This window comes from Sciurus vulgaris, assembly GCF_902686455.1.
Source record: "Sciurus vulgaris genome assembly, chromosome: 9".
NCBI classification, from domain to species: Eukaryota; Metazoa; Chordata; class Mammalia; order Rodentia; family Sciuridae; genus Sciurus; species Sciurus vulgaris.
The window spans coordinates 1,059,112-1,074,807 of record NC_136469.1 but is presented as its reverse complement, the minus strand read 5'-3'; the positions used below and the strand labels follow the sequence as shown (position 1 = coordinate 1,074,807).

The 15,696-nt window shown below is 39.0% G+C and overlaps 1 pseudogene across 1 annotated transcript; it reads left to right on the top strand.

The window, feature by feature from the left end:
• The first annotated feature begins 228 nt into the window (after positions 1 to 228).
• Positions 229 to 1,051, top strand: LOC306669861 (peroxiredoxin-like 2A; annotated as a pseudogene). Its single transcript has one exon. The product of its transcript is annotated as a peroxiredoxin-like 2A (transcript).
• The last annotated feature ends 14,645 nt before the right edge of the window (positions 1,052 to 15,696 follow it).

Here is a 15,696-nt window from a genome sequence, read left to right as displayed (position 1 = left end):
ATGTGGTGTTCTCATCTTTATCATGATTCTGGGAATTATTTGATTGAGATTTGTGTGGTAAGGAATGACATAAGAACTATGTGAAAAAAATACATTGAAAGAATGAAATCAGAGACATTAGGTATGGGGAATATTAGTGGTGGGTAAAAGTAATTACAAGAATGAAAAGGAATTTGAGGAGTAGAGGGCTGGACAGGGAGTCCTGGTGGCTGGCATTGCACGCAGGGCTATAGTGAGGCCCATGACATCAGCAGAGGTGGGGTCTGCTGCAGTGCAGGACCCAAGTGTCTTCACCATGGGAATGTGGTCCATTGATTCAGAAGCCCTGGGGGCTGCTGCCTTTGCACTCTTCCTGACCAACACAGACATGTTTCTTTCCAAATACTGGCATATCTGGAAGATATAGACCTGAAAACACTGGAGAAGGAACCAAGGACTTTCAAAGCAAAGGCACCATGAGAATAGAGTGCAGCTGTGATTATGGCTGTGTGGAGGGCAGGGTGTTTTCTCTGTAGAGAGGAAGCTATGGACCTGTTCTCCCTGAAACCCAAGTTGGATGACCTGGGTGTTACCCTCTATGCAGTGGCAAAGGAAAAGAATGGGACTGAAGTGAAGGACTTTGAGTATTATTTCAAGGGAACATCTTCCTGGATGAAAATAAAAAGCTCTGTGGTCCACAAAGGTGCAAGATGAAGTTTATGGGATTTTTCCTTATGGGTGTGTGGTTCAACTTCTTCAGGGCCTGGAATGGAGGCATCTCTGGAAACTTAGAAGGTGAAGGCTTCATCCTTGGGGGAGATTTTGTGGTGGAACCAGAAAAGCAGGGCATTCTTCTTGAGCACCAGGAAAAAGAATTTGGAGACAAAGTAAGCCCACTTTCTGTTCTGGAAGCTGCTAGGAAAATCAAATCAGAGACACCAACCTCAGAGAAAAAATGACCACATAAAACTGCCCAGCTTATTATTGTTTCCACTGATACCCCTGAGAATTTAGGAAACTCACTTATTCTACCATATTCTCACTATAGATTATTAGCATATTTTAATATTGTTTTCTGCCCATTGAAGCAACATAGGCCCAAAATACAACTGATAAAAACAATTCCAAGAAACTAGTGAGGATTATTTTAGGTAAGACCTGGAAAAGAAGAAGCTTAAAGTTGGCTGGTGCACCTCATTACAAGCATGTGTGGTGTTTGAGTGCCATTATTTGAAATAATTTTTATTTTCATCTCTTCAAAAATCTAAGAAAATTTGGGTCTGTAGGTGTAGCTCAGTGGTAGAATACTTATCTAGCATGTAGGAGGCCCTGGATTCAATCCCTGGTGATGAAAAAGAAAGGAAAAAGATATAGGAAAACTTAATGATTGACTTAAAGACTAGAGAATGTAAGACTTCTGGTGTATATGTTTTCTTTTAATGGTTTATTATATAAAGTCAAAGTAATACTCAGAGAAATGATGTGTTATAGAATAGTTTGATGAACGTAAATTTTAAAGTGAAGTCTCTTGTTTAATTGTTCTCCATTCTAACATCAGATATTTGTTTTTCTAGGAGTGATATAATAATTATGCATCAGGAGTCAAAAATTTTCTGACAAGACCAATAATAAAAATATTTACTACAAAAAAAAGACTTTGCATTTTGTAAATGCTTTGGAATCTGCTTTTCCTGCTTAGTATGTCCTGTCACACTATTAGTTACTCTTTAAAATTTTCTGTTTATGAATTCTGGTTCCACTGAAATTGGGTCTTCATTTTTGTACTTTAGCCAAGAAGCTTTTGTTTAAATTTCTGATGCTGTGGTGCACTCTTTATTTTGAGAGCCAAAGTTTAGGTGCTTGGGTGTAAGTGCTCTGGTGCAAGGAAAATCTTTTTTCATGGGTCATGTTCCAGAAAAACAAAATCAACATACGCGTAATCATCATCTGTCCCTTGCAAGCAGCCAGAAAGAGCAAGGATTTGCAAGATCATAAATGTTATTTGCAAATTAAATTATGGTCAGTAATTATCACTGCATGCAGAATGATCTCAAAATTTCTTCCTGTCATATTGGTATAGTAGTTTGAAACTGAAGAAATGTCCTTCTAGTTTTTGGGAAACCATAAACAATGACAATTTTTTTTTAATGTCTGTTCACTGACATTGGTTTTTAATCTGTGTTTTACCTGTGTTTTACTGCCCCACAGATTGCCCTGAACTCATTCTTTTTATGTGTTCAGCTTTGAAGCTTTGTAACATTCCTGTCTTTCATCATGATACATGTTAGAAGATGATATGCTCTCTCTGGAAAATTGTGCACATCATGTCACAATCAGACCCTTGTATCATCCAAAACCCTTTATTTTATAGGAGCATATTTGTACCAGGTTCTGGCACACTAGGCTAAAGTCTGCAAATTTCAGGGGCTGCTAAACACATTTGGTATTGTCAAAGAGGGCTCTGTGTCAGACAGGCAGTAATGACTGCAAAAGGATGAACCCTTCTGTCAAAAGAGATGGGCAGAAATTTCTGCCCTTAAAAGGTGAGTTCAAGGTCCCCTTGGAAGCTCCTATGAAGAGAATTTCACAGTGCAGCCTAGTTGTACACCAGCAGCAAACCAAGTGGGGCTCAGCAGGTGGTGGAGGGTGCACAAAACATCTCTCCTTGTTTGCTATCCCTTTCCTGGCATCCATAACACGTACTCAGTGATTCACTCCCTCCTCTCCTCACTAGGAACCACAGCAGCCACTCACCTCCATTTAGTAGTCAAACTTCACAAATTCCAGCTGTCATGAGTTTGGACATTCAAGGAAAATGAGGAGAACCCCACCAGAGTTTGTAGGTGGATCCCAATTCAGGTATCACCAAATTCACCAAGCAGCAGTTGCATCCCTGCCCTTAGCAGTCAACACCCAACATCCTGTTTTACTGGTAAGGCTCTAGGCCAGTTACCTGACTGGGCAAATACTGAGTGAACCCAGACACATAGGAGTGGTTTCAGAGGGCAATACCACTGGGGCTAGTGCTAGACTGGGTGATCCTCCTGCCCTCCTGAAAGCATCCATTCCTCCTAGGTTCAGTAGTCCTAGCGGGGGCCAATTGCTTGCAGCAGAACATGGGTGGTTATGTGACCATAAAGTCTGGTTTAGCAAAACATCAACAGTGCCACCCAGCAGTCATGCAGGTTAGTGCAGGCTTCAGTAGGGTTCTTGCACTGGAGGGAAACTGGATGGCTCATAACCCCACAGGGCTGCGACCCCAACACTCCCTGGCTCCTCTGCTTTGGGGCAAAGAAGTTAGGATCGCACTTCTTGAAAACAGTAGGCTCGGGGCACTTGCTCCTTTCTTCTTCCCTCTTACCATCACTGTGCTTGACTTGAATCATTGTCTGAAGCAACCAGTAGTAGATGACTCTCTTGTTGCCTTGGTAACTGTGATGTCATCGTGCTGTCATTCTGCCTTTCTGTGACATCAGGTGGTATCTGAAGAGCAGCCAAACTGTCAGAGCAGACTTTCATTTGGACCCATGTTACCCCAGGCCTAGAAACATGAGTTTCAGAGAGAAACAAAGTGCACTTGTTGGGGGGTGCAACTTAAGAACAAACCAGTCACCACTGAGAAGTCTAAATGTGAGAGTCTTTATTAAGCTGGCCAGCTGATTGTCCTACATAATGCCACAATATTGGCTATTGTGAGAACAGTCCTGACAGTTATAGGTGTTTTTATAGCATAAATCAGTACATCAATCATAAGTGTCTGTTGCTATCATGAGATCTAAAATCATGGGATCTCAAGTGGGCCAAAATGACCTTGCTTAGGTACAAACTAAAGAATGGTTACTAACATCTAAGTGATCACTGTTAACATCACCATTAATATGGTACATTGTTCAGGAAATTGGAATCAAAGAGAGAACACTTTTTCATTATACAAGAATTGCAATTTCATCATTTTATATTGCCAAAATGTCATGCTAAGCAACTCTGCACAGGTATAGATGTGGGGCATTCCATCAGAGAAGCATTTCCTGTATACCATGGAGTTTCAAGGTAAAATGGAGTCTGTTTAGTCATTGCCCATATAGACTGGCCTACATTTCCATGCAGTCAAATATGTCAAATAGTCACATACACTTCTATCTGAGCCTGGAATCTCCTGCCCTTCAATCCCATGTTGCTGGACACCAGCTCTTTTGACTTTGAATATCTTTGATGTCTCTACTTTCGTTCTTACTTCACAAGATGTCTGTTAACCAACTTAGATTTTTCTTTGAGAAAGATCAAAACCAGGGTAGCAGAAGTAACTTTCTAGACCTAAGCTTAGTGCAATGATCCTTGAGAAGATTTGCTTCAAACAATACCACAGGTAGTATGAAAATTCAGTGTCATATTATTTTCCTTTATTCTGTCAACACCTGTTGTACCTGGACACTGATCCAGTCAGCAATATTCTCTTCCTTTGCATATGTGTGTTTACAGATAGGATCTGACTAAATTGCTTTTGCCTCCCATAATTTAGGGAAACAGACTTTGCCCCGGAAACCTACTTGCTCATTGTTCCCCTGTACCTGAGTTGAGAAGATCCAGCACCCCACTGGACCTTTTGTTTTCCCAGATATTTGCTGATTAGAATATTTGGAAGGAAAATTCCAGGAGGAGGAGGCAGTGTGGGACAAATAGGAATTGATTGCAGTTGTAAAGACTTGGGGTTTAGATCTGAATGAACAAAAAATATCCCTATTGTAATAACAACCTGACACATAATATTTCTCACATGTGCCTGCCTCTCTGCCTACCCAAGGCCACCACAGACCACTGGGAAAATTGTCTGCTCAGTGTTCATCTAAAACCATTTTCCTCCTTAAATAGATAGGGATAAATCTTTCTCTCATGTCAACAACCTCTGAAGACAGTGGTTCTTTCCATGAAACTAAGAAAACTGGAAGGATTATTTTTGAATGTGAAATTTAAAAATTCATTAGAATGTGCTTGTTTTTGCCTTGGGATGATTTTCCAGTCAACCATTTTACAGAGTCAGACTGAAGAGGATCCAGTGAACTAACATATTCAGCCTCTTCTAAAAATACTAACCCCCACTTCTCCATATTTTCTCTTGTTATATGAAGTGCATAGAACACGGTTTGAAAAATAGTACTTTTCATTGGAAGCTTATTCCAAAGAGAGTTTTCAGTATGACACTGTGGCAGGAATCAACAGTTCTCACTTCCTGTCCCGAATTGCTTAAGAGTAGACATTTGTGGAGATGAGACAACTATCAAAAGCTGATAGGTTTTATGATACTCACAAATATGCTGAAGTGGGGATTTAATCACCAAGTTCTTGATGAAGAAAAGTGCTCACCTTTTCTTAATGGCAGGAAATTAAAAATGTCAATTGCAAAAGTGTTTGGGAAGTAGTAGACTTCTGGGGCACATTCCAAGGCACTCTGCAAATGAAGTGGACTTGTACACCTTGGCTGTTTCCATGAAATGTCAGCTGGGAAAACTAGAGGTGATGATAAAAGAAATCTCTTTCTGTCACTGCATTTTCTTAGTCATCTCTACTATGATTTGGAAAGATATATTTTTTTTCTTCAATAAATTGAGTGAACTGGTGCTGAATATATAACTTAGTTTCTGCTGATGTCACTCAAGAGGCACAGTGATTATGTAAACACTGATTTCCCTGTTTCATTGGAGGCCCAGGCTTAACTTGAATGAAACATTATCACAGAACTTTGTTGATTTGATGGAGGATCAGAAGCCATGCTGTGTAGATTTGGATGAAGGATGTGGTGTTCTCATTTTGCCATGATTCTGGGAAATGTTTTGTTTGTGCTTTGTATGGTAAAGAATGACATAAGAACAACATTTGGAGAAAACTCATATTTAAATAATAAAATCAGAGACATTGAGTATGTGACATGTTTTTGGTGGATATAAGAAAATTACAATAAATAATGGATTTTGTAATTTGGAAATGATTTAGATTATATTTCTTGTGGTAGGTAACTCCCATCACATCTTTAGCTATTTTTTAAAACTGCCTGCTTTTGAAATTCAGAATGTGCCCATATTGGTTTTTCATTTTTTATTTTAGCAGAGATTTTTTCTTTATATCTCTGATATTGAGGTCCACTCTTTATTTTGAGAGCAATCATTCAGTGCTGCACTTCCAAATTTCTACTTGATTAAGTTCAAGTGCTTGTGTGTTGGTGCTGTGGAGTAAGTGTCACCTCAGAGGACATGTGCCAGAAAAGCCAAATCAGCATAAGTGTAAACAGCTTTCCCTTGCAAGCAACAGGACAGGTCCAAGAATTTGCAAGGGCTTTCATGTCCTTTGCAAGTTGAGTAATTGTCAGTAGTTATCTCTGCATTCTGAATGGTCTTGCAATTCGTTCTTTTTGTATTGGTATGGTAGTGTGAACTGAAGAAATGTTTTTATATTTTTTGGGAGATGATTAACAATGACAATGCTTTAGTGTCTGTTCACTGCAGTTGGTTTTCATCTCCAACATCCCTGTGTTTTACTGCCCCACAGAACATCCTTAGTCCTTCCCTTTTTTTTTTTACTATCAGCTTTGAAGCTTTTAAACATTCCTCTCTTTCATCAGGAAACATGTTAGAAGATGATATGCTCTGGAAAACTGTGCTCATTATATCACTATCAGGCTCTAAAGGGGCTGCTAAAGGACCCTTGGCAATGTAACAGAGAACCCTGTGTCAGACAGGCAGTAGTAAGTGCAACAGGATGCAACCTTCTCTCAAGAGAGATTGGGCAGATATTTCTGCCCTTAAAAGTTCAATTCAAGGGTCCCATGGAAACTCCAACAAGAGAATTTCAGAGTCCAGTCTAGTGGTGGTACAGCAGCAAATCAAGTGGGGCTTGGCAGGTGGAATGTGCACAGAACATATGTTCTCACTTACTAGCACTTTCCTGGCCTTCATCACACGTGCTTTGTGATTGAATCCCTCCTCTCCTCACTACACATCACAGCAGCCACACTGCACTTGCAGGAAAAGTTCACAGGTTCCAGCTCTCATGTGTTTGGACATTCAAAGAAAATGAGGGGAACCCCACCAGAGTTTGTTGTTTCCCAATTCAGTCATCACCAAATTCACCAAGCTGAACTGGATGTTCCTTGACTCTCAATAGCCATTATTCTGTGTTATGTGTAAGGCCATAGGTCAGTTACCTGAGTGGGCAAAATCCAGAGTAAGGTGAGACAGGGAGTAGTGGCTTTGGAGTTCATTATCACTGGGACCCTTGCTAGGCTCAGTGAATCTCTTGTAGTCCTGAGCCCTTTGTCCATTCCACATCCTGGTGGGAGCCAATAGTCAGAAGCAGAACGAGGGTTGCCATGTGGCAATGATGCCTGGTGGGGCCAAAAGTGGACAGCACCTCTTATGAGGTCTGCAGGTTAGTGCAAGCTGTCAGGCTTCAGTGGGAGAACTTGCCCTGGACAGAAACGGATAGCCTAGAGGCCTGCTTGGCTGCATCCCCAACACACCCCAGTTACTCTGCTCCTGGTCAAAGAAGGTGGGATCACATTTCATGAAAACAGTGGGCTCTGGGGACTCACCCCCTTCCTTTTCCCTCTCACCATCACTGCTGATCCAGTGCTTGACTTGAATCACTGTGTGAAGAGACCAGGAGAAGAAGTGTCTCTGGTTGCCATGGGAACCATGATGTCATCATGCTGTCATTCTGCCTTTCTGTGACATCAGGCAGTATCTGAAGAGAAGCCAGGATGTCACAACATGCACTCATTTGGACCCACATTGCCCCAGTTCCAGAACACCCCCTGGGGTGAGAAACTAAGTGCACTCTCCTACCTGTGCCTGGAATCTCCTCAACCTTCAATCCCAAGTTGCTGAATGCCAGTACTTTCTTATTTCAGTATCTTTACTGTTTCATGTTTTGCTCTCATTTCACAGGAGCACTGTTTACCAAGTTAGGTGTTTCTTTGAGAAGGATTAAAACCAGGGTGTCAGGAGCAGTCGCTCTGAGTTCAGGTGTTTTAAATGAAAGGGGGCTTGACATATCTGGCAATGCCAGCTCTGGCCTCTAACATCATGGATTCACCCAACTCTATTTTATTCATAACATATAAATAAGGAGGGTATAAGACCAGGAGGAGCTTCTTCTGTGATGGAAAGTATAGGGTGGAGTTAGGGGAGTCATCTGTTAGGGGGAATATTCCATAAGGAGACAGGAATACACTCCCATTCAGTGCAACATTCTTCCAAGCCATTCGTAGAAAGCAGACATCTGAGTGCCATGGCTCAACCTAGTTTGATTGTGGTAAATAAGGATGGCTTCTTACATCTTCCCCTTTTTAGTATTTTTAAACTACAAATGATGGGCAGTTATTTTGAGTCTCCAGATCATAGTCTGAGAGCAGCTCCGAGGTCCTATCTCTTGGTTCTGAGGGTATGGTAACTTACTATGATGATACAAAAAAATCAGTAGCAAATACATTATTTCAATATTATATCATTCTATTTAGGAAATATATGATTAATCAGAAATGCAGAGTCCATGAGATCAATTCTATCTTTTCAAATATCCTGGATCTGGTGATATAATTTTACGAAATCAAGGCTATTATTACTGCTATGTCAAATGTCCACTAGATGATAATTATATCTTAGACAATTTGGGAAATATGATATTTAGTTGTAGCAACATGCATATTTACAATCATTATGGCATTTAAGCTTTTGTTTAAATTTGAGAGCAAAGATCTCATCATTGATATTTGTAATAGTAGCTGTTAAGCCATTTAATTTGATCTCAATCATTCTATTAACACTTAACCTTTAGCAGACATAGCATCTTAACAGAAGGAATCATGCCCCTAGATAAAATGAATGTGGGACAGATAGAAACCTAGGAGAATACATTAAAATATATAGGAACCAAATTATTATCAAAGAAATAACTGTTAGAATAAAAATGTGAATTTTTCATCCTTCTCATGTAATCTCAATCAGTTTGTTGGACTGTAATGTGGTCTTTATTACATGGTTACCAGTAGCAGAAAGTAATATCCAAACAATAGGTAATAGTTCAAATTACATGGAGTTTCAAAAATCAGAATGATTGTATATTTAAACTTATTTTTATACTGAAAATTATTTTAAACAACTCAATTTTTACCTATTTCTTAGATCTCTTATAATATTAAAGATTTAGATTAATATGGTTGCTTGTAAATGTTTCTCAAGAAGTAAATGTGAAAAATTTAGTGGCAATGTTGACATGGTAGGTCTTTGTGACTTTGAATTTCCTAGAGGAAAATATTTTGATATAATTGTCTTTCATGAATTTTTGAAGTTCAATCAAGAAACATATCCACCAACTTTATGGATATTATGTAGCATAGGTAAGACATTTGCATATTTTATCTATTTAGGAAAGGCACCAGATTCTAATGCAGAAAAATTAGGGCAGTAGACATTCATGGATATTTTATAGAATAACTGACTTTACATGGGAAAGTTTCATACTAATAACTCATTGAACATACAATCCTAAGTTTCAAGAGCCAGAATAATTGGATGGCCTTAAAGTTTTCACCTCGACAGCCTGAGTCTTTCTCCTCTGGAGAAAGCTAAATAATAGAATCTGTTTGAGCAGTGACCTTAATTTCTCAATTAAAAATTTTTTTAATGCTAATGTTATTTTTTTTTGTTTTTTGTTTTAATTGTAAACAAATGGGATACATGTTGTTTCTCTGTTTATACATGGAGTAAAGGCATACCATTTGTGTAATCATAAATTTACATAGCGTAATGTTGTTTGATTCATTCTGTTATTTTTTCCCGTCTCCCCACTCCTCCCACCCCTCTTTTCCCTCCATATAGTCCTTCCTTCCTCCATTCTTGCTCCTCTCCCTAATCGTAACCCTAACCCTAACACTAACCCTCCCACCCCCCCATTATGTGTCATCATCCACTTATCAGCGAGATCATTCGTCCTTTGGTTTTTTGAGATTGGCTTATCTCACTTAGCATGATATTCTCCAATTTCATCAATTTGCCTGCAAATGCCATACTTTTATCATTCTTTATGGCTGAGTAATATTCCATTGTGTGTGTGTGTGTGTGTGTGTGTGTGTGTGTGTGTGTGTGTATACCACAGTTTCTTTATCCATTCATCAATTGAAGGGCATCTAGGTTGGTTCCACAGTCTGGCTATTGTGAATTGAGCAGCTATGAACATTGGTGTGGCTGTATCTCTGTAGTATGCTGATTTTAAATCCTTTGGTATAGGCCGAAGAGTGGGATAGCTGGGTCAAATGGTGGTTCCATTCCAAGTTTCCTAAGGAATCTCCATACTGCTTTCTAGAGTGGCTGCACTAATTTGCAGCCCCACCAGCAATGTATGAACGTACCTTTCTCCCCACATCCTCGCCAACACCTGTTGTTGCTTGTGTTCTTGAAAATCGCCATTCTAATTGGGGTGAGATGGAATCTTAGGGTGGTGTTGATTTGCATTTCTCTTATTTATAGAGGTGTGGAACAATTTTTCATATGTTTGTTGATTGCTTGTACATCTTCTTCTCTGAAGTGTCTGTTCATATCCTTAATCCACGATTGGATTATTTGTATTCTTGGTGTAGAGTTTTTTGAGTTCTTTATAGATTCTGGAGATTAGTGCACTATCTGAAATATGATTGGCAAAGATTTTCTCCCACTCTGTAGGCTCTTTCTTCACATTGCTGATAGTTTCCTTTGCTGAGAGAAAGTATTTTAGTTTGAATCTATCCCACTTGTTGATTCTTGCTTTTATTTCTTGTGCTATGGGAGTCCTGTTGAGGAAGTCTGGTCCTAAGCCGACATGTTGAAGATCTGGACCTACTTTTTCTTCTATAAGATGCAGGGTCTCAGGTCAGATTCCGAGGTCCTTAATCCATTTTGAGTTTAGTTTCATGCATGGTGAGAGATATGGGTTTAGTTTCATTCTGTTGCATATGGATTTCCAATTTTCCCAGCACCATTTGTTGAAGAGGCTACCTTTTCTCCATTGCATATTTTTGGCACCTTTGTCTAGTATTAGAAAGTTGTATTTGTTTGGGTTTGTGTCCATATCCTCTATTCTGTACCATTGATTTACATGTCTTTTTTGGTACCAATATCATGCCGTCTTTGTTACTACTGCTTTGTAGTATAGTTGAAGCTCTGGTATTGCGATACCCCCAGCTTCATTTTTCCTGCAAAGGACTGCTTTAGCTATTCTGGGTTTCTTATTCTTCCAGATGAATTTCATTATTGCTTGCTCTATTTTTGTAAGGTACATCATTGGGATTTTAATTAGAATTGCATTGAATCTGTATAGCACTTTTGGTAGTATGGCCATTTAGACAATATTAATTCTGCCTATCCAAGAACATGGGAGATCTTTCTATCTTCTAAGGTTTTCTTTAATTTCTTTCTTTAGTGTTCTGTAGTTCTCATTGTAGAGGTTTTTCACCTCTTTTGTTAGATTGATTCCCAAGTATTTTTTTTTTCGAAGCTATTGTGAATGGGGTAGTTTTCCTAATTTTTCTTTCCAAAGATTCATCACTTATGTATAAAAATGCATTAGATTTATGAGCATTGATCTTATATCCTGCTACTTTACTAAATTCACTTATGAGTTCTATAAGTTTTTGGTGGAATTTCCTGGTTCCTCTAATTATATAATCATATCATCAGAAAATAGGGATAGTTTGAGTTCTTCTTTTCCTATTCATATCCCTTTAATTTCTTTGGTCTGTCTAATTACTCTGGCTAGAGTTTCAAGGACGATATTGAATAGAAGTGGTGAAAGGGGGCCTCCCTGCCTTGTTCCAGTTTTTAGGGGGAATGTTTTCAGTTTTTCACCATTTAGAATGATATTAGCCATGAGCTTAGCATAGATGGCCTTTACAATGTTCAGGTATGTTCCACTATCCCTATTTTTTCTAGTGTTTTGAGCATGAAGGGGTGCTGTATTTTATCAACTGATTTTTCTGCATCTATTGAAATAATCATGTGATTCTTGACTTTAAGTCTATTGATATGGTGAATTACATTTATTGATTTCCTGATGTTGAACCAACCTTTCATCCCTGGGATGAAACCCACTTGATTGTGGTGCACTATCTTTTTAATATGTTTTTGTATGCGATTTGCTAAAATTTTATTGATAATTTTTGGGTCAATGTTCATTAAGGATATTGGTCTGAAATTTTCTTTCCTCAATGTGTCTCTGTCTGGTTTAGGTATCAGGGTAATATTGGCTTCATGGAATGAGTGTGGGAGAGTTCCCTCCTCTTCTATTTTATGGAATACTTTGAGAAGTATTGGAAGGAGCTCTTCTTTGAAGGTTTTGTAGAACTCGGCTGAGAATCCATCTGGTCCCGGACTTTTCTTTGTTGGTAGGCTTTTGATGACTTCTTCTATTTCATTACTTGAAATTGGTCCATTTAAATTGTGTATGTCCTCCTCGTTCAGTTTTGGCAATTCATATGTCTCTAGAAACCTGTTGATTTCTTCGAAATTTTCTATTTTGTTGGAGTATAGATTTTCAAAATAGCTTCCAATTATGTTCTCTATTTCACTCGTGTCTGTTGTGATATTTCCTTGTTAATTCCAAATTTTAGTGATTTTGGGTTTTCTCTCGTCTTCTCTTTGTTAGTGTGGCTAAGGGTTTATCAATTTTGTTTAGTTTTTCAAAGAACCAACTATTTATTTTGTCAATTTTTTGTATTGTTTCTTTTGTTTCAATTTCGTTGATTTCAGCTCTGATTTTAACTATTTCCTGTCTTCTACTACTTTTGGTGTTGGTCTGTTCTTCTTTTTCTAGGGCTTTGAGCTGTACTGTTAGGTTGTTTTTTTTGTTGAGTTTTACTTCTTTTATTGAATGCACTCCATGAAATAAATCTTCCTCTAAGTACTGCTTTCATAGTGTCCCAGGGATTTTGATATGATGTTTCTTTGTTCTCATTTACCTCTAAGAATTTTTTAATTTCCTTCCTAATATCTTCTGTTATCCATCCATTATATAATAGTGTATTGTTTATTCCTTAGGTGTTGGAGTAGTTTCTGTTTTTTACTCTTTCATTTATTTCTATCTTCAATCCATTATGATCTGATAGAATGCAAGGTAGTGTCTCTATCTTCTTGTATTTGCTAACAGTAGCTTTGTGGCATAAAACATGGTCTATTTTAGAGAAGGATCCATGTGCTGCTGAGAAGAAAGTGTATTCGCTTTTGGTTGGATGGTATATTCTATAAATGTCCATTAAGTCTAAATTATTGATCATGTTATTGAGATCCATGGTTTTTTTGTTCAATTTTTGTTTGGAAGATCTGTCCAGTGGTGAGAGAGGCATGTTAAAATCCCTAGTATTATTGAGTTATGGTGTATTTGGTTTCTGAAATTGAGAAGGATTTGTTTGACATACATGGATGAGCCACTGTTTGGGGTATAGATGTTTATGTTTGCTATGTCTTGCTGATTTATGCTTCCCTTAAGTAGTATGTAATGTCCTTCTTTATCCCTTCTGACTAACTTTGGCTTGAAGTTCACATTGTCTGAAATGAGGAAGGATACCCCAGCTTTTTTGCTGAGTCCATGTGCATGATATGTTTTTCCCCATCCTTTCACCTTTAGTCTATGGGTATCTTTCTCTATGAGGTGAGTCTCTTGCAGGCAACATATTGTTGGATCTTTCTTTTTAATCCAATCTGCCAGTCTATGTCTTTTGATTGATGAATTTAGAGCATTAATATTCAGGGTTATTATTGAGATATGATTCGTATTCCTGGTCATTTGGCTCATTTTATTTATTTATTTATTTATTTTGACATGACTTGGTTCCTCCTTTTTTGACAATTCCTTTAGGATAGTTCCTTCCATTGCTGTTTTGCTTCTTTGTTTTTCATCTCTTCCTCATGGAATATTTTGCTGAGAATGTTCTGTAATGCTGGCTTTCTTTTTGTAAATTCTTTTAGCTTTTGTTTATCTTGGAAGGATTTTATTTCATCATCAAATTTGAAGGTATGTTTTGCTGGGTATAAGATTCTTGGTTGGCATCCATTTTCTTTCAGGGCTTGAAAAAGATTGTTCCAGGTCCTTCTAGCTTTTAGGGTCTGGATTGAAAAATCTGCTGATATCCATATTGGTTTCCCCCTGAATGTAATTTGGTTCTTTTCTCTCACAGCCTTTAAAATTCTGTTTTTATTTTGTATGTTAGGTATTTTCATTATAATGTGCCTTGGTGTGGGTCTGTTGTAATTTTGTGCATTTGGAGTCCAATATGCTTCTTGTACTTGATTTTCCATTTCATTCTTCAGATTTGGGAAATCTGATATTATTTCATTGAATAGATTGTTCATTCCTTTGGTTTGTTTCTCTAAGCCTTCCTCAATCCCAATAATTCTTAAATTTGGCCTTTTCATGATATCCCAAAATTCTTGAAGATTTTGTTCATGATTTCTTACCATCTTCTCTGTTTAGTCAACTTTGTTTTGAAGGTTAAATATTTTGTCTTCAATACCTGAGGTTCTGTCTTCCATATCTGAGGTTCTGTCTTCCAGGTGTTCTAGCCTATTGGTTGTGCTTTCTATGGAGTTTTTAACTTGGTTTATTGTTTCCTTCATTTGAAGGATTTCTGTTTGTTTTTGTTTTTCAATATCTCTAACTCTTTATTGAAATGATCTTTTGCTTCCTGTATTTGCTCTTTTAACTCTCGATTGGTGCGATCATTCAGTGACTTCATTTGCTCTTTCATCTCTTCATTCAATGCCTGCATTTGCTCTTTCATCTCATCGTTTGCTCTCCTGATCATTTTAATTAGGTACATTCTGAACTCCCTTTCTGTCATTTCTTCTGCCATGCTGTCATTGGATTTTATTGATGTAGCATCTAGATTTGTTTGGGGCATTTTCTTACCTTGTTTTCTCATATTGTTCAGGTATGAATGGACCGCTGAGATAGTGCAGATTTCCTCTATTGACTTACAATGTCCCTGAAGATTTCTAGTATGTCCCTTCTTAGCCTTCAGTAGCTTAACGTCTTGGAGGAAGTTGATAATGCTGTGCCTGAAGCTGCCCGCAGTCCTGGAGCCTTTGCTCTGCCCCTCAGCTTGTCTGTGCGTCTCTTCCACCAAGAAGCTACCTAGGTACCGGGACCCTGCTCTGCACCTAATTGCCTGGCTATGTGACCCCTCCTCTGATCAGCTCCCTGGAGCCCCTTACAGTTGCTCTGAGTCCCAGCAACCCGCCACATGCCTCCTCCTCCTCCAGGCAGTCACCGGGAGTACCGGTGTGGTCGCCACGATTCCAAGCAACTCACTGTGCACCCCCTCCTCCTGACAGCCACCTGTAGCCCTGGTCCAGTCACTCCAATTCCCAGCCCCCCACCGTGCTCCTCCTCCTCCTCCTCTGGGCAGCCACTCTGAGCCCTGCTGCAGTCACTCCGAGACCAAGTGACCCGCTGCGCTCCTCCTCCTCTGAGCTACCCCCTGGTGTTCAGGAGTGGTCTCTCTGAGTCCAAACAACTCACCACGTGCCTCTTCCTCTGGACAGCCACCCGGAGCTCTGGTGTGGCCATTCCGAGTCCAAGTGACCCGCCACGCTTCTCCTCCTCCTCTGGGCCTTCCTCTGGTGTTCAGGAGAGGTTGCTCTGAGTCTAAACAGCTCTCCACGCAGCTCTTCCTTTGGGCAGCCTCCAGGATCCCCGATG